Raw genomic sequence first — 27,333 nt, 5'->3', positions numbered from 1 at the left:
AACACCAATACACATGCTGATACAGCCACTGACACTAACACACCCAGGCATATATTGTTATAGACACTGACACAAAAAAGACTCACCAATATAATCCCTGACACACCCAGACACACACCAATACAGCCACTGACAAACTAAGGCACACACTCATACACCCAGTAACACACCCAGACGTACATCAATTCAGCCAATCATACATCCAAGCACAAAACTGATACAGCTACTGACACACCCAGACATACTCAGATACAGCCACTGACATACTCAGTCTCACACTGGTGCAGTCACTGACACATTAAAAACACAGCGTTATCAGCCCTTGGCTGGGGCAGCTGTGCGCGGTACAAGTTAATTTAACATTAACATTAACATCTCTTTGTTTGACCAGATGGTGGTTCCAAAAAGAACCGTTTGTGTTTAGTAGAAGGAATTTTTAACCATTTTTTATTTTTTCCTTGTGTTTTTTTCAACAAAAAGTAAACAAGGTACTAAAAGGGTATGGTAAGGAAAATCCAACGGAAACGTCTTCACTATATCCAAGAATCCACCCACAAAAGGAATTTTTACAGTGACAAGCATGTGGCATTTCGCACAGTGAGTAAACATCTCACTTAATTCTTTGCATGCAGTGGGTATAGTAATGACTGCATCTGATGATAGTTATTACAAGGGTGCAGTAGAGGTGGTCTCTCCTGCTGCACCTGCTTTCTCCCACAACATCCATTTGTAGACTCTTTTATGTATTGTTTGAAAGTGTTTCCACATGGAACTTGGCCAATGTGAATATGTCTTTACAGTGCCCCTGGATAACTGCTTGCCACAAATACTGCACTGAACATATTTAGAAGTAGCCTTCTTTTTCTCTGGAGGTATTGTAAAATTATTCCAGACATCACGTTCTTTTCTTGTAGGTGGTGTATCTTACCTTTCACCCTCAACAGGTTCTTGAAGTTCATACCGGACAGAAAATGAAGCTTCAGCCATTATATCAACTCATTGAAGAAAGTGAACAAACAACAGAGCACCACGGGTCCTGAATCCATCCTCATTTTACAGACTATACTGAAGCTATTACTGGTTTTGGGTGTGGCTTTACATGTACATCAGTGAGGTCCTAATGTGCCCAATCGAAGTGCAAGGTTTGGGTGTGTAATCAAGCAAATTTTCGATTCCAGGGTCAACTTGTAAAGCATGCATATATATATATATATATATATATATTAGATCCACATCCTTTGTAACGCCGGGACACCGTGACAGCGGTGCATTAAGGGGCAAAGGTCCCCCTTCGTTGTATGCAGGTCCACAAAACGTAGCAAAGCTACGTAGAATGCACTCCCCTTGAAAGATCAGGAATCAAAATATCCTCAGCACAGTGCGCTTTTCCAAAAGTTCATATTTATTTAAAGTGCAGCATCGTGATGATCATGGAATCACAAAACCCAACGCGTTTCAGCGAGGAAACTCGCCTTGATCACGGGTAGTTACAGATCCAATGAACAGACATATAAATAAAGTTTCACCTGGTAAGTGCAACATAAACAAAGGACTCACAGCTTGTAAATATGGTGGCCATCTTTGAATGGAGTACACCCATTAGTCACACAGTTCAAAAGAATAAATATCTGATTCAAAGGCACCTAATCAAACAAATTATATATGGCCTAGATGAGCCCATAATTGCCACATTTGTGTCATTATATAGGAAATAATGCGAAACGTTATCTGCACATTTCTTAATTCAGTTGACATCATAACCATAAAAATTAACCGGTTATTATATTTATATTCAAATTCACATTACAAGTGAGATTGACCCGAAGCATCAATTTGTGAAGTTACCAATCGTGTGTAAACCCCCAGTGAGGTTTTGCATTTATCCTAATAGATATTGTGGGTTGACCAACATGCATACTCGGTCTCTATTTGACTATTGATTACTTCTGTGAAAAGTTACGCTGTCCAACTTCAGTCAGTTGACTTAGCAGAAAGGTGCCCAGTACATTCAGTGCCTTGCATGCTACATATGGAATCCCAAGTGAGGTAATACGTATAAGGCAGTCATTCGTGTCAATCCAAGTCTATATAGGCTTAGGTGGATGTCTCTCCCTGTGCATCACAACAAAGTCAGTACCTATAAAAAAGACACAAAGGAAAAGAGAAGGTGCAAATCAGAATCTATATCATGCAAATTCAGAGACTAATAGTTTAAGCTATGAGTTTTAGACTTAGTGAGTGACAGTGATGAAACAAAATTAAATTTACACAGTATGATTAAAAACAGCAGAAGGCACCAACTAGACTAAGGGCTAAAACTCATTTACATTTCTATTCACATCCAAGGCAAAGAACTAGGTAATCAAATCCAGATAACAATTCTCATCAGTCACCTAGATGCCATTTCATTTCCTCCTCCGAATTTAAACCCCTAGGCATCAGGGTGTCGAGCTCAATGATATACCTGTTCTCCATTTGCCTTAATTTGTGGATCTTGTCTCCACCTCTCCTCATGGCAGGGAGCTTGTCAATAACGAAGAACTTGAGCAAATTTCTGTTGCTCTTGTGTTGTTCCTCGAAATGACGTGCGATGGGCGAAGTTTGATCCTTGTTCTCAATGGATCTCATGTGTTCAAGAACACGTTTCTTTGCAGGGAACATTGTGCTCCCTACATATTTTCTCGAACATGGGCATGTTAGAACATACACGCAATATTCAGATAGGCATGTTAGGTGTTTATTATTCGGTTTTTCAACCGCTTCTACAGGAAAAAAGACTTTTTTGATATTTTGACTGTATCTGCAAGCTTTGCATTTCATGCAGGTATAGAAGCCCTTAATGTCACTTGATTTAGTTGTGTTCATGCTTACCTCATTTTTGCTCAGTTTGTCCTTAAGGGAATGTGCTTTCCTGAATGTCATGCTGGGATTCTCACCTAGGACTTCAATCAGAGTGGGTTCAGTTCTCAAGACATTCCAATGGCGTTTGAAGGTCTTAAATACTTGCCATGATTTGGAATGATAGGTGGAAATATGCCTTACTACTTCCGTTGTTTTGGCAGTTTCAAGACTTGTATTGGACGTAAGCAGGGATTGGTGGCTGATTTCACTGGCCTTCTTGAAAGCAGCATCTATGCTGATACGCAAAGAAATTTCTCGCTGGTGGGAGGCAATTACTCTGGAAAAGTATCAGGAGGAGAAGAGAATTCCAAGAGGATTGCGCATCCTAATAGCTCCATCACATGAAGAACCAGACGTGGAATTAGCAGAAGAATGGGCTGAAAACCTAATGGACTGTTCTAATCGCATGTTATCTATCTTGATTAAACATGCATGGAAGGACAGAATGTCATTGTTGAAACTGATTGCGGATCTTAAAGATGAATTAACGAAGGAAGATACAACGGAAGGCTTCACAAAGAAAATGGAAGAAATTGATAAAAAGATGGCTAAACATGAAGACGACATCGTGGCCAAGAAAGAAAGAAAATTCTTACGTGATAAAATTGATTACCAAGAAGGCCGCATATTTACCTTCAGTCGTAAATATGATAATTTACAAAGAAAGGGGGTACAAGCCAACATCGATGCTGTGGGTGCTGGGGCACCAGTCTCGGAGGAGGAAGTGGTGGAGAGTGACGTCTCAGAGGACGGTCAACTACAGGCACCCAAAGATGCATCAAAAAACTTCAACAAGGCTTCACATTTTCGGGTGGAATTCAAGATGATGAACCAAACCACGCAGCAACAAAACTGGCAAATAGACAGGGGCCGGGGACAAGGAAGAGGATTCAGAGGAAAAGGCAGAGGAAGAGGCAAACCTGGAGAAAATACAACAAAAAACAACGGCCAGTCAGGAGGGGCGGCTGGAACAAGTGGATCGATAACAACCCCAGTGGGAGTGGAAACACGGGGTCAAAAGAAAACACGAGGAAAATGAACCAACGCAATGTGGTAAACCTTTCATCCCATATCCTATCTAAAGTAGAATATGATGTTTTACAATTTGGCTTATCCTTTTGCCCCTCGGCTACTTTTAACTATTCGCAGGAACGAATAGATTTGTTTAAGTTCACTAGAAAGCTACGTTTACACAAATGGAACAAACTCAAAGTGAAAAATACATCAATGACTGCTTCAAACATTGAACCAGCAAGCGAAACTATTGGTGAAATACAGTCACTTATTGCTATGAAGGATTTGGAGTTTGGTACACCTGTAAATACCCCTAATAATGCAACCTCTTTGGGTTATAGAACAGATCTGAATTGTCCAAATCACTTCAAATCTAAATCGACCTTTAATCCAACCATACCTGCTTGTAGTATTGACACCTTTGAAACCCTTGTTATTAATGACCTTAAAAACTTGGCCAAAAACAAATGCTGGTTCAAAGATAATCTGAGTAAAGTAGAAAGAGTAGCCATAAAATCATTGGAAGAAGACCCCTCCATTGTCATTCGTCAATCTGACAAAGGGGGGAATGTGGTTGTGATGAATGTTAATGACTACATTAATGAGGGCAACAGACAACTGAATGTAAAAGAGTGTTATGAAGTCTCCTCTTTACAACAGATTGAAGAAAGCAATAACAAATACTTTGAAATGTTAACAAACTGGCGGACAAATGGTATCATCGAATGGGATGAGTACTCCTTTTTGTTAAACAGACATCCGAAAGTGGCAGTTTTATACTTACTGCCTAAGTTACACAAAGACACAAGAAACCCCCCTGGTAGGCCGATAGTATCTTCGATTGGTTCCCTATTGGAGAACACGTCAAGATACATTGACCACTTTCTGAGACCTTTTGTTGAGAATGTACCTTCGTACCTAAAAGATAGTAGGGATTTTATTAATAAAATCACCGACTTTGATTGGCAGGAAGGCTATCTACTCATTTCATTAGACGTATGCAGTTTGTATACGTCTATTAGACATGAAGATGGTATTGGAGCATGTTGGAAATTTTTGTGCACCAGATCTATCTCTTATCTGAATCATTCTGAGATGATAATCCAAATGATCAGATTTTGTCTGGAACACAATTTTTTCGTCTTCAACGATGTCTATTTCAGACAACAGCAGGGGACGGCGATGGGAACTTGTTTTGCTCCCAGTTTTGCTAATCTTTTCATGGCGGACTGGGAGCAGCAAGTAGAGAGGACTCATCCAATGTACCGTGGCCATGTGAAAATGTGGCTACGTTACATTGATGATCTTTTCATCATTTGGGATGGAACACAGAGTGAAGCAGAGACTTTTGTAGCTGACCTGAATAGGAATGATCTCAATGTCAGGCTAGAGGGTCACATGGATACCCAGAAAATGGTATTTCTGGATCTACAGGTGAAGGTTCTGAATGGTAAACTTAAGACCTCCCTATACCGTAAGGAAACTGCTGGTAACACGTTGTTACACGCAGACAGTGGTCACCCCAAAACCTTGATTAAGAGCATTCCATTTGGGGAATTCCTCCGGGCTCGGAGGAATTGTAGTACGGAAGAAGATTTCAGGAATGAAAGTATTAACATGAGAAAGCGCTTTGTTGAAAGGGGATATCAATCCTCAATCATAGATGCTGCTTTCAAGAAGGCCAGTGAAATCAGCCACCAATCCCTGCTTACGTCCAATACAAGTCTTGAAACTGCCAAAACAACGGAAGTAGTAAGGCATATTTCCACCTATCATTCCAAATCATGGCAAGTATTTAAGACCTTCAAACGCCATTGGAATGTCTTGAGAACTGAACCCACTCTGATTGAAGTCCTAGGTGAGAATCCCAGCATGACATACAGGAAAGCACATTCCCTTAAGGACAAACTGAGCAAAAATGAGGTAAGCATGAACACAACTAAATCAAGTGACATTAAGGGCTTCTATACCTGCATGAAATGCAAAGCTTGCAGATACAGTCAAAATATCAAAAAAGTCTTTTTTCCTGTAGAAGCGGTTGAAAAACCGATTAATAAACACCTAACATGCCTATCTGAATATTGCGTGTATGTTCTAACATGCCCATGTTCGAGAAAATATGTAGGGAGCACAATGTTCCCTGCAAAGAAACGTGTTCTTGAACACATGAGATCCATTGAGAACAAGGATCAAACTTCGCCCATCGCACGTCATTTCGAGGAACAACACAAGAGCAACAGAAATTTGCTCAAGTTCTTCGATATTGACAAGCTCCCTGCCATGAGGAGAGGTGGAGACAAGATCCGCAAATTAAGGCAAATGGAGAACAGGTATATCATTGAGCTCGACACCCTGATGCCTAGGGGTTTAAATTCGGAGGAGGAAATGAAATGGCATCTAGGTGACTGATGAGAATTGTTATCTGGATTTGATTACCTAGTTCTTTGCCTTGGATGTGAATAGAAATGTAAATGAGTTTTAGCCCTTAGTCTAGTTGGTGCCTTCTGCTGTTTTTAATCATACTGTGTAAATTTAATTTTGTTTCATCACTGTCACTCACTAAGTCTAAAACTCATAGCTTAAACTATTAGTCTCTGAATTTGCATGATATAGATTCTGATTTGCACCTTCTCTTTTCCTTTGTGTCTTTTTTATAGGTACTGACTTTGTTGTGATGCACAGGGAGAGACATCCACCTAAGCCTATATAGACTTGGATTGACACGAATGACTGCCTTATACGTATTACCTCACTTGGGATTCCATATGTAGCATGCAAGGCACTGAATGTACTGGGCACCTTTCTGCTAAGTCAACTGACTGAAGTTGGACAGCGTAACTTTTCACAGAAGTAATCAATAGTCAAATAGAGACCGAGTATGCATGTTGGTCAACCCACAATATCTATTAGGATAAATGCAAAACCTCACTGGGGGTTTACACACGATTGGTAACTTCACAAATTGATGCTTCGGGTCAATCTCACTTGTAATGTGAATTTGAATATAAATATAATAACCGGTTAATTTTTATGGTTATGATGTCAACTGAATTAAGAAATGTGCAGATAACGTTTCGCATTATTTCCTATATAATGACACAAATGTGGCAATTATGGGCTCATCTAGGCCATATATAATTTGTTTGATTAGGTGCCTTTGAATCAGATATTTATTCTTTTGAACTGTGTGACTAATGGGTGTACTCCATTCAAAGATGGCCACCATATTTACAAGCTGTGAGTCCTTTGTTTATGTTGCACTTACCAGGTGAAACTTTATTTATATGTCTGTTCATTGGATCTGTAACTACCCGTGATCAAGGCGAGTTTCCTCGCTGAAACGCGTTGGGTTTTGTGATTCCATGATCATCACGATGCTGCACTTTAAATAAATATGAACTTTTGGAAAAGCGCACTGTGCTGAGGATATTTTGATTCCTGATCTTTCAAGGGGAGTGCATTCTACGTAGCTTTGCTACGTTTTGTGGACCTGCATATATATATATATATATATATATATATATATATATATATATATATATATATATATATATATATATATATATATATATATATATTTTCACTGAAAAAACCATAGGTTTCACACCAGTTATAGTTAGCTGGAAATTTTACTGACATAAAACCATTGAAATTCCCACGTTATAGTTAGTTGGACTCACTATAACTTGTGCGCCTGCATGACTGCTGATGACGTCACATATTACATCACTCATGACATGGTCAGTGATATCACTCATGACATCATGGTTTTTTCAGTGAATTTCATACGTTTTTTAAATGCTAATTCCTAACTATATATAGGGCCTCAAACCTATTTTTTTTCCAGTGAATTTCAAAGGTTTTTTAATAGCACATTTCTATAGCTATGAAATGTAATATTTTTTATAATGAATCCTATATTGTATATTTATGTAATACTATTTTTTTTATGTACATTGTTCATGTTTTTTTTTTTTGCCCTGGAGCGCTCCCGGTGCGCGTACCGGTGAGCGCACCGGTAAGTGCAGTCTTGCAGCGCGCCCCGGTGCGCGTACCGGTGAGCGTCCCGTTAGCGCTAATGCCGCGAACAAAAACATCATTGTGACGTATCACGCAGCCGCGTCCGCGTGATACGCACGGCATGAGTGCACCCGGAAGCACTCGTGCGCATACGATCGCGCTACGTAAGCGCCCCCGGGCGCGCCCCGGGGCGCGCAGCGGGGCGCGCAGCGTAAGTGCGTCGGGTCATGTGACCTGAAAATAACACTTTTCATTGGTTCAGAACAGTTTTGGCTTCCAATTGATGAAAGCCCGGGTCATGTGACCTGAAAATAACACTTTTCATTGGTTCAGGACAATTTTGTTTTCCTAATGATGAAAGCCCCCACCTTCTTTCCTTATTCTCACTTTGTCCTTTGACTGAGGAAAACCTGTTTGGAGACCTATTAGTAGCTTTTTGTTCTGAAAAATGGCTACAGTAGCAGCAGCAGCAGGGGCATCTCAGCCACCACCACCACCACAAGGACCACCACAAGACCACAGTGGTGGAGATGAAGAAGAGGAGGAGGAGGAGGAAGAGCAGCAGAGGCAGTACCTGCCTGAAGATACTACCCCCTACAAGCCAAAGGAGCACATTGTCTGGGAGTTTTTTAAAATCCCACAGGGCCTCAAGAAAGTGAATGCGCCATTGGTTACTTGTCTGATCTGTGGCACTGTACTTTCCAGGGGGAACCCTGCCAAAAAATATTCTTTTGGCAACAACACCATGATTCGCCACATGCAACGCCGGCACCCTAACAACTATGCTGCGGCAGAGGTCAGAGAAATGACCAGAAACCCTCCCCAATCTTCTCCCAGCACCTCCCAAAGTACCCAACCCACTCCATCGGGACCAGAGGCAAGGGAGATGGTCCCAAACATCCAAACCCAGTTTGGAAATTTCAAAATAGTGTGCATATTTTGTGGGCGTACAATTTGCTATGGTGAGCAAAGTGTAAAACTCCTCAACAGAGCTGGTGACAACCACAAGTGCCCAAAGAAACCGTAATTTTTTCCAGATTTTTTGGGCTCCAGTTGAGCTGTTTACAATTCCCTGTTTTTTGTTTGTCCCCATAAAAACTCCCCAAAAGATATAAAATTGTTCATAAAAGCCAAAAAAAATACAAAATTTTCCAAAAAACAATAAAAAAATATAAAACAACAAAAAGAATAAAAAAACTGTTCTTTTTAGAACTACCTCCAATTTATAAAAAAATGCTAAATTTTTTAAAAAATCTGTCATTCTTTCTTCCCCATGGTACGCTCCCCGGTTCGCTCCCCGGTGCGCGTACCGGGCGCTTTCCCCGCGTAAATCGAAAAGAAATTTAAAAAAAATGTTTTGCCCAGCGGGGCCCTTTTATGGCCCCCACATCAAACCTAGGGAGTCAGGGGGGTCTACCCTGCGCCCTTTTGATCATTTCCCCCTTTGTTTTTGCCACCTCTTGTGTCTCGATCCTACCGAGACACAAGATGGCGGCCGCTCCGGACTGTTTGGAATGTTGACAGACACCCGAGAGCCAATCAGCTTTCCGCGCGCGAACTCGCATAGCGCGCTGGCGCGCGTCCCGGTGTGCGTACCGGGGCGCGCTTATAGATATATATATTTTTTTTAACCTAAATTACTCAAAATCCACTGGAGCACATATCAGCAGAGGCACATCGGGCTACCAGTCCCTACAATTTTGCCAAGTTTGGTGGAAGTCCATTCAGCCGTTCGGGCTAAAAGTGAGTCCAACCGCCCTATGGAAATTAACATGGGGAAAACACGTTTTGGGACCCCCTTTTATTTCGGCCCCCGCTTGACGAATAGGAGCGCCGCGAGGCAAATTTCATGAAAATTTCAGGCAGATCCCTCAATCGACGCCAAAGTTATTCCCAATAGAATGTTGCGGATTCCCTATACAAAATAATCCTAACTATAACTACCTACTGGCGACCGCCAGTAGGTAATATATATATATATATATATATATATATATATATATCCCAATAAGCCAGTCTCCTGCTTGAAATGAGCCACACAACAGGTAGGTAAAAGTTCAGCGTTTAATGGAGGAAGCTGCAACATCCTGGTTGATTCAAAACATCACTAATGAAAGTCCTTATCGCCGACGCATTTCATGCGCTGCGCGCACTTCTTCATGGGCAGACTCTGTGCCCATGAAGCCCCGCCGTGTTACATGGTCCTTGCTGACGCCAACCGATGCCAGCTAAAAGGTACAGGAGGTGAATTTGCAAGGTTTATAAAATGCTAATTCCTAACTATATAAGGCCTGAAACCTATGGTTTTTTTAAGTGAATTTGCAAGGTTTTTTAAATGCTAATTCCTAACTATAATACTATATAAGGCCTGAAGCCTATGGTTTTTTAAGTGAATTTGCAAGATTTTTTAAATGCTAATTCCTAACTATATAAGGCCTGAAACCTATGGTTTTTTCAGTGAATTTGTAAGGTTTTTTAAATGCTAACTCCTAACTATATCAGGCGTGAAACCTATATTTTTTTCAATAAATTTCAAAGGTTTTGTAAATGCTAATTCTATTAGCGGATAAAGTTTATATATGTTATTATCCTTGTGGGACCACCTGAGCAGCCATCTTGTTTCTTAGGAGAAGTGAGGCACAAAAGAGCACAAAACAAGAGTGGAAAATGCAAAAAGGGGGCAGGGTAGAGACCCCCTGACCCCCTAGCCCTTCTCAGGGCGTCCCAGAGGAACCACCAAGTGCAAAAAAAAATTATAATATTTTTTTTAAATCGCGCGGGTATGCGCACGGTACGCTTACCGTACGCGTACGGTGTGCGTACCCCTCGATTTTGTTTGGGATTTTTTTTGCCCTTGGGGGTCCTTCTGGGACCCCTGAGAAGGGCTAGAGGGTTGGGGGTCTCTACCCTGCCCCCTTTTTGTGTTTTCCACTCTTGTTTTGCGCTCTCTTGTGCCTCAGTTCTCCTGAAAAACAAGATTGTGGCCAACACTTCCTGGTTTGGACAGTTTGAAATGTTGACAGTCGACTGCCATCCAATCAGAAACTCGCTCGCCCACGTAAGGGTACGCGCACGTACGCGTACGGAACGCGTACCGTACGCATACGGTGCGCGTACGGTGAGCGCATATAGATATATAATTTGCTCAAATTCAATTTTCTCAACAACTGTCTACAGGTCCCATAGAAAATGCCAGTTGAAAATTTCAAATTAAATTTTCTCAAGAACTACTGGAGGGATTTTCACCAACCATAGCAAAGGCACATGTGCATACCAGGCCCTACCATTTTGCCAAGTTTGGTGTAATTCCATTCAGCCGTTCGGGCTGTAGCCGTGTCTAAAGGTCCCTATGGAAATTAACATGGGAAAACATGTTTTGGGACCCCCCTTTTGGCCCCTGCTTGACGAATCCCCCCGAAACTTTCAGGGAAGCAGCAGAGCGGAGCTGGCCAAAGTTCTGGAAAATTACACGCAGATTCCTCAATCGGCGCCAAACTTATTCCCAATAGAATGTTGAGCGCATATAGATATATAATTTGCTAAATTCAATTTTCTCAACAACTACTGGAGGGATTTTCACCAAATAAAGAAAAGGCACTACTGCATACCTGTCCCTACCATTTTGCCAAGTTTGGTGTAATTCCGTTCATCCGTTCGGGCTGTAGCCGTCTCTAAAGGTCCCATAGTAAATGCCATTTGAAAAATGTCAAATTCAATTTTCTCAAGAACAACTGGAGGGATATTCACCAAACATACAAAAGGCACTGCTGCATACCAGTCCCTACCATTTTGCCAAATCTGGTGTAATTCCGTTCAGCCGTTCAAGCTGTAGCCTTGTCAGAATGTCCCTATGGAAATTAACATGGGGAAAACACGTTTTGGGACCCCCTTTTTTCTCGGCCCCCGCTTGTTGAATCCCCCCGAAACTTTCAGGGAAGGAGCGGAGCGCAGCGTGGCAAATTTAAGGAAAATTACACACAGATCCCTCAATCAGCGCCAAAGTTATTCCCAATAGAATGTTCAGAATTTCCTATGGTAACTAGGTCCTAACTATATATACCTACTGGCGACCGCCAGTAGGTAATATATATATATATATAAACATAATAACCAAGTAGGCGCTCACTCTGGGGAATGTTTCTCCAGCAAATATGTTATTATACCAGTAATGCATTTCGAAGACCCTTGTCCCTTGTCTCCTTGCTCCCACACTAGCCTGCAGTACAACCACACATTTACATGTCCGTGTATTGACATAGAAAATGGAGAACATCGACGTCCATAGAGGTATCTAGAGTTACAACAGCGGCCATTTTACAATGGATATTTCAAACTGAAATAAGATATATTTTCTACCTCAATCCATTCTTATCTTTGCACTCTTGGCTGAAACATTCCTTTAATTACTCAGTTGTAATCCAGTTTGATAGCTACAACATCTATTTTGTGTGTTGTGCTTAGTACTCCCCCATAATGATAGTACTATAATGGAGCTGGGAACCTCTGCCTTTCCACCAAGTGGCAATTACAATGTATTGGTAGTCGCTACTGGCTTTAGAGACTCAACAAATGTATATAGTTGTGTCGGGTCTTTGATAAGTATGTCTTTTTACTGTGGTTGATGGACACTAGCAATACTGGTGACATATTCAACCTGTAAACCCCTATCCCTAATTAATGACATCATGTGCAAGTGTAAAAGAAACAATTTTCACAATAATAACAACTTAATTAATTTATCTACAAAGTGCTCTTAAATCACGGCAACGTGATCATGATGAAAAGGGTAGGCGAGCGCTGTCAGCATCTCCTCCCAGGAGTCGGCCCCTTCCTTTCCTCCTATGTGAAATAAATAAAAAAAATCAGTCATATGATTAAAATCCATAATCTATCATTCAGTGCATAAGAAACATTCCATGATCACTATTACTTAATATTAAACATGGACATCAAAACTCTCATTCTAATGTACATATAGTGAGGAATCTAGTTTTCATGTAGGTGTATTCCTAGTTCCTTATCTAAGTTCAGGCCACCCGGGGTTCTGGATTGGACTTCTATAGTGTGCCATCACTCTCTCTGTATGAGGTGTAGGACTCTGTTCCCTCTCCTTGGACTTTTTTGTGCTTGTTCTATTGTATAGTATTTTAACATCGAGCTATTAGACAGATGGTACTTTTAAAAATGTCCGGCCACAGGATAGTGACTATCTTTATTAGTTATGGCCCTTAGGTGTTCCACTACTCTTTATTTCGCTGCAAAAATGGTGCCACCCACATATTCCAGTTTACATGGACATTCCAAAATGTATATCACATGTGTTGTGCTACAAGTCAGGAACTGGGTGATGGTTTTGGTTTTGTAAGGTGTTTCATATGTTTTTTTCATGTGACTTAACTTGCAGGCTTTACAATGTCCGCAGGGAAAAATCCCTGCAAATATTGTTGAGATTCTGTGAGTCTATTTCTAACATCATTCTTGACTAAGATGTCACTAAGACTCCTTCCTTTATGGTAAGTCAATCTGCAAGATAATATTTTGGAATCTCATCTAATCAATCTCATGGCATGTCAGCGTGGTACAAACGAGTATTGGTACCGTCGTAATGGGGAATTGAAATGTATGCTAGGAAACTTTAGGAAACTTAGGAACTCGTGCATGGTTCCTCACTCTTAGCTGTGCTGAGTATGCATGGGACGACTTACTTGAATTTCTACGCGAGGCAAATGCTAATATACAAAATATAGAATTGAAAACACCAGGAGAACTGTGTTCTTTGGATCCAGTGAATGTATGCAGATATTTCAATCATAGATTTTGGAGAAAGGAGTATCAAGCGAGAGGTGCTCCTCATATACATATGTTGTTGTGGATTAAAGATGCACCCAAACTTGGATCAGATTCGGATGAAACAGTGATGAGTTTCATTGAAGAGTATTCAACATGTGCTGTTCCGAAAAGTACTGAAGAAAATAATTTAAGGCAACAAGTTTTACGCTTCCAATCCATTCGTTGTGGGAAGTACTGTAGTCGAAAATTAAAAAACAAGGAAAAGTTCTACACAAAATGTCGTTTTGCGTTTCCATGACCAGTGATTTCTAAGGGAAGAGTAAATAATTCGATGTCATCTCTACGACATACTGTGACGAGGAAATCACCCAAAAATACATATATTTTAAAAAGAAACGAAGAGTCCAAGTACATCAACGACTACAACCCAGTGATTTTGTCCATGTGGAATGCTAACATGGATATTCAGTTCGTTGCTGACAACTCTATTGCTGTGGCTCGATATGTGACATCTTACATAACAAAAAAAGAAAAGACAGAACTAAAGGAAATGTGAGAGGACATTTCACATAAAAAGAGTCTAAGCAAGAAATTATACAGTTTTATTCTGAAGATGTTGTCGCATCGAGAAATTGGAGCATATGAATGTTCTGATCGGTTATCATCAGCAAGTCTCTATGCCAAATCAAGAACAATCATTTGGGTGAGTCTAGGTCTTGCTGCAACACGAAACCGAGTTTTGAAATCTGTAAAAGAAATTGAATATTTGGCGGAGAAAGAACTAAACAGTACAGATATTTTGAAGACAAACATGTTGGATACACACTATCCAAATAGAAGTACTCACCTTGAGAACACTTGTTTGTATGAAGTTCTGCAAAACTACAGTTATAAGAGGAACATCACAGAAGATATCAATAATGGAAAATATGCTGTCATTGGCTATGAAGGATGTCTACTGAAGCAGAGAAAAGGCCATTTGATTAATCATCGAAAATTGAGTTGCGAATCTCCAGACAAAAGAGAATTTTACTATTTAGCTCTTTTGCAACTCTTTAAGCCATGGCGTACAGAAGAGGAACTACTTGGAGATTTTATCTCTTATGAAGACTCTTTTAATGCAACCAAGGATACCATAGGATGTCCTGTTTTTCCAAATTATCTGCAAATGTTGAACGAAGAAATAGAGCAAGAAACCACAATTGCTGAAGAGATTGCTAGAGACAGTTCTCAAGACAGTCAGAGTTCTACTTCATTGAGTCAGGATCCACTAGGAGGAGCAATTATCCAAAATGAAGCGGCAACTGCCATAGATGAGGTGGAAAGAGCTATGGAACAAGCTCAAGAAGATGTAGTTAACTTAGAAGATTTGGTAATGCAACTAAACGTTGAGCAGAAAATGATACGTGACGAAGTCACAGAACAGATAGAACATGGATTCAGACATGAGAAAAAAGAGTGCTCATGTACATCATTTAAGCCTGTCCGACTGTACGTAAGTGGAGAAGAGGGAACAGGAAAAAGATTTCTGATTAAAGCCATTGCAACTTATTTGCAGAAAAGGACTGAATCACCGCTGTCTTGTGTTGTAACCGCTCCAACTGGACTGGCAGCACATAACATTAAAGGGATTACTCTACATCGTTTACTGATGCTGCCAGTAGAGCATGATAATAAATTGCATTACAACAAGCTATCTGGAGATGCGTGTTCTGAAGTTTCCAGAGTCCTGAAGAAAATGAAACTTCTTATCATTGATGAAGTAAGCATGGTCTCAAATCTAATGCTTGCTTTTGTGCATTTGAGAATGCAAGAAATTCTTAGAACAGAGTATGATGTGTTATTTGGAGGAAAACACATTATTGTTTTTGGAGATCTACTGCAGTTTGCAGTTGACTCCAGTAAAAGGACAACCAGTGTTTAAAATGCTCACGCATGAAGATACCAGGAAGTCGCTTGGAAGCATTGGAAACGTTAATATATGGTTACATTTTAAATATGCAGAACTGTTTCAAAATATGCGACAGGCAAAGGATGAAGATTATAAAAATATTCTACAAGATGTAAGAATCAGAAAAGTAAGTGAGCTTGGGAAAGAAGCTTTACATGCTCGATTAATTTCAAATTTGTATCCAAATGAAAACATTCTTCCAGAGAATATTTTTAAAAAAATTACTGAGAAGAAATCTGGGATATGTTTGATGCCAACTCTGCAAGAATGTTCCTTCTTCAACAACAAAATGTTAAAGTTAGAAAATGAAGAGATTGTGAAACTGGAAGCAATAGATAAAATAGAGCATATGGGTGCAACAATTGTTTTGTCAGAAAATTTGAAAACAAAATTGGATTCATTAGAGAAGAGTATATCTAAAACAGCTGGTTTTGGGAAGACTCCGAGTGTGTGTTTAAATTGTCGTATCATTTTGAGAAGGAATTTAAATGTTGAGAGAGGTCTGGTAAATGGAGCAATGGGTCATGTTGTTGATTTTGGGAATTATAGAAATAGAGACGGAATTGAATTTTTAAAAATAAAATTTGTTGGCATTGAGCAAGTACAAAAAATCAGTCATTGTTCTGCTAGATTTTTGCTTGTAAAAGACTTATATGTTCGCCGAAAACAGTTTCCTGTTTGTTTGGCATATGCGGTGACAATTCATAAATCTCAAGGTTTAAGTGTAGATAGTGCTTTGTTGAACATTGGAAGTTCTATGTTTAAAGAGGGTATGACATATGTGGCATTATCACGAGTCAGAACTTTATCAGGATTGTACCTGATTGAGTGTGATGGGACAAAGATTTGTGCAGATCTAGATTGTGTTAAAGAATACAATAGGTTAAGAAGAGAGTATGTTCCACATTTGCCTCAATATCCTCTGTTTGAAAAATGTGTGGTAGGCCGAAAAAGAAGAAATGAAAATAATTGCAGTGAGGTAGTAGCAAAAAGACAAAAAGTAGATGAAACTGTAATTGTAAGCAGAAAGAAAAAGCATTCTGTTCAAGATGTTGGATTTCAATTTGAAAACAGTTCTGGTGTCAACTGCTATGCTAATGTAGTGGTTAATGTTGTTTTTTTTTAAACTTTACAAGAACAGATTGTTGAAAATCGGGATCAAAGATTCTGCGGTTTATTGAATTCTGTGTTTCAGAAATGTAGTAGTGATAGAGCAAAAATAGAAAGTGTAACAGAAATTCGAAATATTTTAGACATGTGTTCTGGTCAAGAAACATTTTCACAGAACATTCAGCATGATTGTCAGGAATTTTTAATGTATATGTTTGGTGTTTTGGAAGATGAAGGAGTAGATGTAGAAAATCTTTTTAGCCTTTCTTATCTATGGCAGCATGATTGCCACAATTGTAGTTTATCAAGTACTACTAGAATAGACACTGAAAGATTTATATATTTGACTTTACCAGACTGCAAATCAGTGTCATTTAATAATCTAGTTAAAGCAGCTGATCATAATATGGTGCGTACTCAATGTAAGTGTCCAATGCTGTCCACATTATTTATACAAACTTATGGTCAGTATGTCATTTTAGTTTTCCAACGATGTAGACCTGATGGAACTAAATTGACAACTTGTATCAAAAATGTTGTGGCTTCTCAGTTATCAATTTCAGAAAGAACATTTAGAACTGTAGCTATTATTTATCATGACGGTCCTTCGACAACATCAGGACATTATACATGCTACTTAAAATATCAAAAAGGTTGGAGTTACTGCAATGATTCTCATTTGACTTATAAACAATGTTTGCCTTTTGACTTAAAAAATTCTTACCTAGTGTTTTTAGAACCAAAGTTTTAGTAAAGGTAATTGGCCTTTGAAGACGGGAGCAGTTAATAAAAGGTAGTTAGTTAGTTAGTCTAATGTTTAAAATTATTTATCTCATATAGGTACTGTAAGTGGATCTCATAGTAAGTGATATCAGTTTTATAGGAAATGTTGAACATGAGTGATCAAAAAAGAGAATATGAATTTTTAAACATTGTGAAAATGTCATATGAGCTTTTCTTTGAAAACTTCGGGTAAACGGTAATTTCAGAGTTTAATTAGAGAAAATTCAAAATATACTCATATATCTGACACTATTTGGCCGTAAGGAAAGTTCAAGGTATGAGTAATAAGTCATAACTTAACACAAGGAGGAAAATGAAAACGTTGAGAATTATTTCAGATGTTCTTAGATATTTTTTCATAGAAAGTCGATGAAATGGAAGTTTTAGAGAACAGCAGAGTATTATCCTACGAAAAGGACCTTCACTATCTACTATTTGGCCTCAAACAAAAGTAAGTGAATCAAAGATTAGTGTCCATATATGATTTGTAAGTTTATATGGGTTTTTTTAAACACAATCTTTTAGATTGTGTTTTTTTTCCCGCTGTTATATGATGAAGAGTTTGAACTCACTGTTTTAAGTGAAATTCAATATATTCTGAGAACAGCAAAAATAAACAATGTAACATATTGTATAAGTCATTCTATAGTTTGCATTGTGTAATTTATATTGTATTTCCATTGTCTCACACTCATTTTCCTTTTTCCACCCTTATTCAGCTCTCTTTACTCACTTACACTGCCTTTCTTTCACTTTGTTTCATCGCTGTTCCTTTACTCCACTTCTTTCACAACTCCTCAATCCAATTTCAACTGTCTGCATTTCCTCTCTCCCTTGCACCACTTTTCAGCTTTCTCACATTCTCTCAGTACCACTGCTTTAGTTCTCTTCCCCTCTCTTTCCTTCTTTTGCTCCTTTACTCTTTTTCCTTTCTTCACTCATTGTACTGCACTTTACTCAGTCCTTCAATTGTCTTTCTGTGTACTTACTTCCTCGCTCATTTTTCCTCTATCGTTTTATATTAACCTCATTCCGTTCATCCCTTCACTCTGTGACTCCCCTTCACTCACTCTCAGTCATCTTCAATTCCTCTTTCTTGTAAATAGATCCTCATTTAGACCCCTTTCCCTTTCACTAATTTTCCTTTTACTTACTTCTCTTTCCTGATTTCGTTTTGGTATGTCACATTCTTTTAGTATCTTACTTACCTTCAGTAATTTGTTCTCCTTCTATTTCTTTTTCCCTCTTTTTTGTCTTTCTATATTACTTTATTTACGTTTCTGTATCCTTTACTCTTGCTTTATTTCTTAGAACACTTTTTTGATTTTTTACCTCTTGACCTGTTTCTTCTATTTTAAAATATATATTTTACTAATTATAACTTTTTTTTCTTTTGTCTTTCACAAATATAAAGTGTAGTTTGAACATGCAAGTACGTTTTCATTAATTATATGGTAAGTGTGACTAAAAAATGTAGTTTGTCATCACCCTTTGCTTTAACCTCACTACTTTTCTCACACCCTACCTCACCTCTGTTTCCTTAATCTGCTTCCCTCACTTATTCTTATCCTCCAAGTTTATTTCCCTTTTCCTTACTTTCCGAACACATTCAACTTCTTACAGTCTTCCTGCTCACCCACACTCTTTCACTTTCCTTTCATTTCTGGTTCACTCAGTCCCTTTCTATCCTTCCTTCCTTTACTCTCTCTGTTCTTTCTCTCTGTCACTCCCCATATCTTACCCTTATTCACTTTTATCCACTCTCTTTCACTTCTCTTTACTTACACTCACTGCTCTTTTCTTTCCCTCTGTAACCGCTGTTCCTTTTCTCTGGTTCCGTCACTACCCGTCATTCCCCATCCTTTACTTTCCTTCCTTTTATTTTCATCACCCATTCACATTCTCCCAGAACCTCTGCTTTAGTCTTCTTCCTCTTTCTTCTCTTCTTTTGCTCCCTTATTCATTTTCCTTTACTCAGTTACTTCGACTTATACCTTTTCTCTGTTTTACTATCTATTACACAGTCCCTCTGAGTTCTTCCTTCTAGCTCACTTTCTCTTTATACCACTATCTCTGTCCCCTTTGCTCATGCTCACTCCTTCATTACTTTTTTTTTCTTTTTTTTTGGTACGCTCCCGGGACGCTCCCGGGACGCGCCCGGTACGCGCCCCGGTACGTGCACCGGGCCGCGCACCGGGAGCGCCCCAGGAGAACACATTAAAAAAAATGAATATACTTTAAAAAAAGGTATTATATTAATATACATATATATTCACTGAAAAAACCATAGGTTTCACACTAGTTATAGTTAGGGATTAGCATTTAAAAAACCTTTGAAATTCATTGAAAAAAGCATAGGTTTCACACCAGTTATAGTTAGGATTTAGCATTTAAAAAACCTATGAAATTCACTGAAAAAACCATAGGTTTCACACCAGTTATAGTTAGGAATTAGCACTTAAAAAACGTATTAAATTCACTGAAAAAACCATAGGTTTCACACCAGTTATAGTTAGCTGGAACTTTTATTGACATAAAACCATTGAAATTTCACGTTATAGTTAGTTGGACTCACTATAGCTTGCACGTGTAATGCACTGCTGATGACGTCACATATTACATCACTCATGACATGGTCAGTGACATCACTCATGACATCACTGATGACACCATCCTTGTGACAGAGTGATAGACCTCCTTTCACTGTAAAGTAACCCTTGAAACACATGTTCAAAAATAGAAACTAACATTTTCAAAAAAGTGGAGATACCCATACCAGTTACAACAACCAATTCAGTAATTCCACCATTTATATACACATCCACTAATTCATCAACAGTTCTATATAGTCACTCATACATATACTCACTCATCATATGTACTGATACACCTATACATCCTGTAACACATCGACAGTCTTCCAAAAGTTGCTCACACACATACTCACGCATGCAAATAAACTATTCAACATCCATTTATTTGCATATACAGCTATACACACACTAGCACCTTACTTCTAAGGAAACTTACACATAGTTACTCTCTTAAACAATCACTTATAGAAACACATACTTATTTAAACAGGAACTCTTACAATATCTCACTTTCACATATACTCATATACATCAATACTCACATATACTAGATTAAAACATATGTAGTTACTGTTAAAGACACTAGTGAGACAGTCATTCACTCACTAACACACACATATACACACTCATCCATCCATACAGTCCTGCACATATGCCGTCTTCCAAACACATACAAACAGTGAGTCAGTCATTGATGCATCTATGTGCTAAGTATTACCCCCACTAAACCATACAGACACTCATACTGATACTAAAAAAACATCTAATAACCCATATACACACACATGTAGCTACTCACCAACCCATGCAGCCACTTATACACAAAGTGAAACACTGATACAAACATTTAAATATTTAAACAATATTCGCCAATATATGTATTCACTAAGATACACTTAATAAGCCAGTTAACCAATCAATTTTTTTTTTAAAACATCCATTAAGAAACTTATTTAAACATTTATTCTTCCATTGACCTTTACATATACATATATAAAACATATTTATTTTTCAGAAAGGCACACATTCACTGGATGGTGTCATCAGTGATGTCATGAGTGATGTCACTGACCATGTCATGAGTGATGTAATATGTGACGTCATCAGCAGTGCATTACACGCGCAAGTTATAGTGAGTCCAACTAACTATAACGTGGAATTCCAATGGTTTTATGTCAGTAAAATTTCCAGCTAACTATAACTGGTGTGAAACCTATGTTTTTTTCAGTGAATTTAATAGGTTTTTTAAATGCTAATTCCTAACTATAACTGGTGTGAATCCTATGGTTTTTTCAGTGAATATATATATATATATATATATATATATATATATATATATATATATATATATATATATATATATATATATATATATATATATATATATGCATATATATATATGCATATATATATATATATATATATATATATATATATATATATATATATATATATATATATATATATATATATATATATATATATATATATATATATATATATATATATTACCTACTGGCGGTCGCCAGTAGGTATATATAGTTAGGATTTTTTCTCTATGGGATTTTTGAAAATTCTATGTCTAATAACTTTGGCGTTTGTGGACGGAATTGGCTGAAATTTTCAGGAAAATGGAACATTTTGTTTCTGAGCAGCCCCTGACAATTTGGGGGGGTTTCATCAAGGGGGGCCGAGAAAAAAGGGGGGTCCCAAAACGCGTTTTTCCCATGTTAATTTCCATAGGGCGGTTGGCCTCACTTTTAGCTCGAACGGCTGAATGGATTTGCACAAAACTTGGCAAAATTGTAGGGACTGTTAGCCCGATGTGCCTTTGCTAGGTCTCAATATATGTGCTCCAGTGGATTTTGAGTAATTTAGGTTCAAAAAAAGATATATATCTGGGCGGAGCCTAACCACACATCTGATCTGATTGGCTGTCAGCACTTCATCCAAGAAGTGTTGGCAGCCATCTTGGGACCAATATACATGATAGCACCTCATTAAAAAGCATTGTAGTTAATAGAGGGTTTTAGGACTTTAGTTACATTATAAATCATTTGTTGATGGTACCATACTCGTTTTAGGAATTGTGGTGGGTTCTAAGGTGATTTTACCATGTGAAAAAACCTTCTGCTGTGATATCATGAATATTGTTTGAAAGAAAACTAATATCTCATGATTTTCCCACAGTGGTTTGGAAGGGGATCTATAAGCTAAACTGAAAGCATATTTTCTGTAAATTCACATTATCTTTCTCAGTCATGTGAAAATGAAGTCTGACATTCTCAGTAAAACATGTACATCCAACAAGGACAGAGACTGTCAGTTGATTCCTTTGTGCTCTACTGCAGCCTCCAAAAGTGTTCTAAAGAACAACTAGAGCGCTAACAGTCCAACGTCTTACAAAGGTATAGCACACCTGGAGCCATCGTGATGGGAATAAAGTGGTAACTCTTAAAACATTTAATTTAAAAAGGAACAAAATGAGGGGGTATATTATGCAATAGAAGGTATTATTAGTGCTGCAGAAAGAAAAATTAGGGCACATTTTGAGTGACTTTTCAAATCCTCTTCTATTTCATTAAAAAATTCTGACATGCAGTCTCCCAAAATGGCCACCAGAGACAAAAGAGCCCAAATGTAGCCCAAATATCACCCAGATGTAGCCCAAGTATAGCCCAATGACAGAATGTCCCAGAGTGTTCTAAAGAACAACTAGAGCGCTAACAGTCCTACTTATTACAAAGGTATGGCACACCTGAAGCCATCTTGATTGGAATAAAGTGGTAACTCTTAAAACATTTAATTTAAAAAGGAACAAAATGAGGGGGTATATTTTGCCATATGAATTATGATTAGTGCTGCAGAAAGAAAAATTAGGGCACATTTTGAGTGACTTCTCAAACCCTCTTCAATTTCATTAAAAAATTCTGACATACAGTCTCCCAAGATGGCCACCAGAGACAAAAGAGCCTAAATGTAGCCCAAATATCACCCAGATGTACCCCAAGTATAGCCCAATGACAGAATGTCCCAGAGTGTTCTAAAGAACAACTAGAGCGCTAACAGTCTTACTTATGACAAAAGTATGGCACACCTGAAGCCATCTTGATTGGAATAAAGTGGTAAGTCTGAAAACACTCAATTTAAAAAGGAACAACATGAGGGGGTTAATTTTGCCATAGAAATTATGATTAGTGCTTCAAAAAGAAAAATTAGGGATCATTTTGAGTGACTTCTCAAATCCTCTTCTATTTCATTAAAAAAATTCTGACATGCAGACTGAAACATGCACTTTGAATACCAGCAGCAGACGTCCCTGGTGAGCAGTAGCTTTACTACAGTGATCTAATGTGCAACTAGAGTGCTAACATTCAGAATTTATGGCAAATGTGTGACACATCTGAATGCCTTCTTGATGGAACCAAAGTAAACAAACATTGAAAATGCAATAGATCTCGCCCTCGTTTAAGTTAAAGCCATTCTGTTTGTAATGAGGTGGCTTTTTAGCTTTGCTTTTATTAGTGTTTTTTCAACTTTCATGTAAATAACATGCATCTGTATGCATATAAGTATATGTATGCATGCATTTATGTTTGTATTTATATAGATATACAGATGATATATGTTTATATATGTATGTATATATATATATTCACTGAAAAAACCATAGGTTATGGACCATATATAGTTAGGAATTAGCATTTACAAAACCTTGAAAATTCACTGAAAAAACCATAGGTTATAGACCATATATAGTTAGGAATTCGCATTTACAAAACCTTATTTTACTCACACAAAACCATTGAAATTCCATATATAGTTAGTTGCACTAACTATATATCGCGCACCCGCAATCCACTGCTGATGATGTCACATATTACATCATTCATGACATGGTCAGTGACATCACTGATGACATCACTGATGACATCTCAAATGACATCACTGATGACATCACTGATGACAACATCCAGTGACTGTATGTTTCTGTAAAGTTAAAATATGTCTTACATATTGAAGAATGAGTGGATGTATAAGTGTCTGGATGAAGGATTTAGTAGGTGCATGACTGACTGTATCAGTGAGTGATTAAATGTGTCTCACTGAGTGCATGGGTTAGTGACTAAACTGTCTTAATTTGTGCATCATTATGTCTGTTGTTCTGTAAACTGTTGCATGTGTTGATAAGTAGCTATATGAGTAACTATATGGGTTATTGATTGGTTGCCCAAGTATTTGTAGGGGATACTGAGTGTGTGTGTGGGTGGCTGGGAGGTGTATGACTCTGTGCATAGATGTGTGAGCAGTTGATTCACTAGATGTATGGTTTCAAAAGTGCATGTGGAAACAGCTGTATGGGCGGTTGACTGTGTGCATGAGTGTATTGGTGAGTGAATGGATATCTCAGTGCTACATGTCAAAGTAAGTACATATGTAAAACACAGTACATGTGAGAGTTGACATATATAAATAACTGTGCATAAGAGCCAGTGAATGTGTGAGTGGCTGTATGGATCATTGTGAACTTGTATCAGGGATTGTATAAGAGAGTAAATATGTGTTAGTATATGTTTGAATAAGTAAAGTTTGTATAACTGTATAGTTGAGGAAATGGAGGTGTGATTGATTCTTTGCATGACTGACTAGGTGTGTGAGTAACTCCATGGATGAGTGACAGTCTGTGAGTGTCTGTTTACACTGATTGTATCTAAGGTTATATTAGAGTCTGAAGAGGTTCATCGTATTATCACATGAATGATATCATCAGTGATGTGATCAGTAATGTCAAATGAGATGTCATCAGTGATGTCATTTGAGATGTCATCAGTGATGTCATTTGAGATGTCATCAGTGATGTCATCAGTGATGTCACTGACCATGTCATGAATGATGTAATATGTGACATCATCAGCAGTGGATTGCGGGTGCGCGATATATAGTTAGTGCAACTAACTATATATGGAATTTCAATGGTTTTGTGTGAGTAAAATAAGGTTTTGTAAATGCGAATTCCTAACTATATATGGTCTATAACCTATGGTTTTTTCAGTGAATTTATATATATATATATATATATATATATATATATATATATATATATATATATATGTACAGCTATGCTCACATTGATTTCATTAATGAAAGTAGAAGGATGTACATATTTAAAATAATTTTTAAATTGTTCAGCAAATCTATAAATCAGAATTCGCGGATTAATTCCTATCACCTTATCAGAATTAAATACCATAGAGAACGTGTAGACCCGTCTATGTTTTCTGACCCGCAGAGAGACCACGGAACCAAAAAATTATTTAAAAAAAGAAAACTTGTTCAATTTTATTCACAAAAACATTATATATTTTACATTAAGTTCATATGTGATTTTTGTCTTTTAAAATGTATAAAAAGTATATTTAATTATAAAATATATGTCTACAGCAAAACAGATTGTAGTATACTTAGTACTAAAATTAAAACCCTAAAGAATAACTCATAAAATGAAGCACTACAAGGACAAAATAGAATTTGAAAAACCTTCGAAATTCACAGAAAAAAACAAATGTTACAGGAATGTTATAGTTAGGCTCAGATTGTAAACTCACAATTCCATTGAACTGTAGCAGTTAGTTACATGAGCTAATTATAACTTACGCCCCGCAATGCACTGCTTATGACTTCACATATTACATCACTCTTGACATGGTCACTGACATCACTGATGACTTCTCAAAGGACATCACTCATGACATCATCTAGTGAGTGTGAGTGTGAGGTAAAGTTAGCTCAGATGACTATAACTGCTCAATTTCTATAGTTTTGTGCATGTATAATCTGAGCATAACATTAGATAAATAGACAGACAGACAGATAGACAGATAGACAGATAGACAGATAGACAGATAGATAGATAGATAGATAGATAGATAGATAGATAGATAGATAGATAGATAGATAGATAGATAGATAGATAGATAGATAGATAGATAGATAGATAGATAGATAGATAGATAGATAGATAGATAGATAGATAGATAGATAGATAGAAAATCAGCTAAAGGATATCAGGGCTCAGCAGCAGCACAGATTTCCTTTTTCAAACAAATTACGCACATACAATTTCAACAGAACAACTACCAAACATTTGGATGGATAAGTGCATATAATTGTTGACTCATTCATAAAACTACTGACTTATTCTCACACACACTCACTCGCTCGCCCACCCAGACAACAAAATGCACAAACTCTCCATCTAGCGAATAACCACTTTCCCTTGTTAAATAGTTACACTAATGCCTTTGCCAATTCTTATTAGATTTGAGTACAAAGAGATTTAACTCTCTCTCAGAGTAAATAAGAATACAAAGAGAAAAGGGACAAACGGTCAGTCCCCTTCATTCGTGAAGGCTTTGTGAGCCTGAATTTAGCTGTCATTGGTTGATAGAATTGTCAGTAATGACAAATGGACTTTTATTTGTGCACTGTTTTGTGTTTTCATAGATGCAGCCTACAAATGAATCCTCCTAAGGACTGTTCCCATTGTAATACATGCACATTGTAATATACATGCAACCGCAGACTCCTCTACCAATTATTTACTTGCTGTAACATCACAAAGGTATCACCGGGACCAGACATTATGCAATGTTTATCTGTGTTTACAACACACACACACTTCGTCTTGTCCACTTTTCATCTCATGCTGCCATTTGTGAATAGCATTTGTTTAAAAATATGTATCTATTGCTGAGTGTTCATTGGCTTCTGTAAACTGCAACTCTTCCTTCGTCCAAAGTACAGCCATTTCAGCCAAAACACACTCACAAACCATAACTCAGGCCTATTAGTTTTGCCAATGCTAAGTCAGCCTGAATTTAAATATTAAAATCAAAAGAACGTGAAGGCGAACGATATTACAAAATATTCCTCCAAAAGGGTGGAGAACAGTTATCTCCTAGGTCTGGATTCTTTTTTGCAAAATATCTCTCATGGGATGTTGGATATTTAGTTTATTACTCATGAACTGCCAATGATTCTCACTAGAACGAATCAGTGCCCTCCATGATGTAGGTCGCGTCACTCCATTTAGTTTCTCTTTCCGTGTTTAAAATCTCACAGACACGACTTTCCTTCCCCTACTGTTGATCTGCCGGTTTTCATTTCCGT

Source organism: Lissotriton vulgaris, chromosome 9 (genome assembly GCF_964263255.1).
Source record: "Lissotriton vulgaris chromosome 9, aLisVul1.2, whole genome shotgun sequence".
Taxonomy (NCBI): Eukaryota; Metazoa; Chordata; class Amphibia; order Caudata; family Salamandridae; genus Lissotriton; species Lissotriton vulgaris.
The sequence above is the reverse complement of the archived record's forward strand: the minus strand, read 5'-3'. Positions refer to the sequence as shown.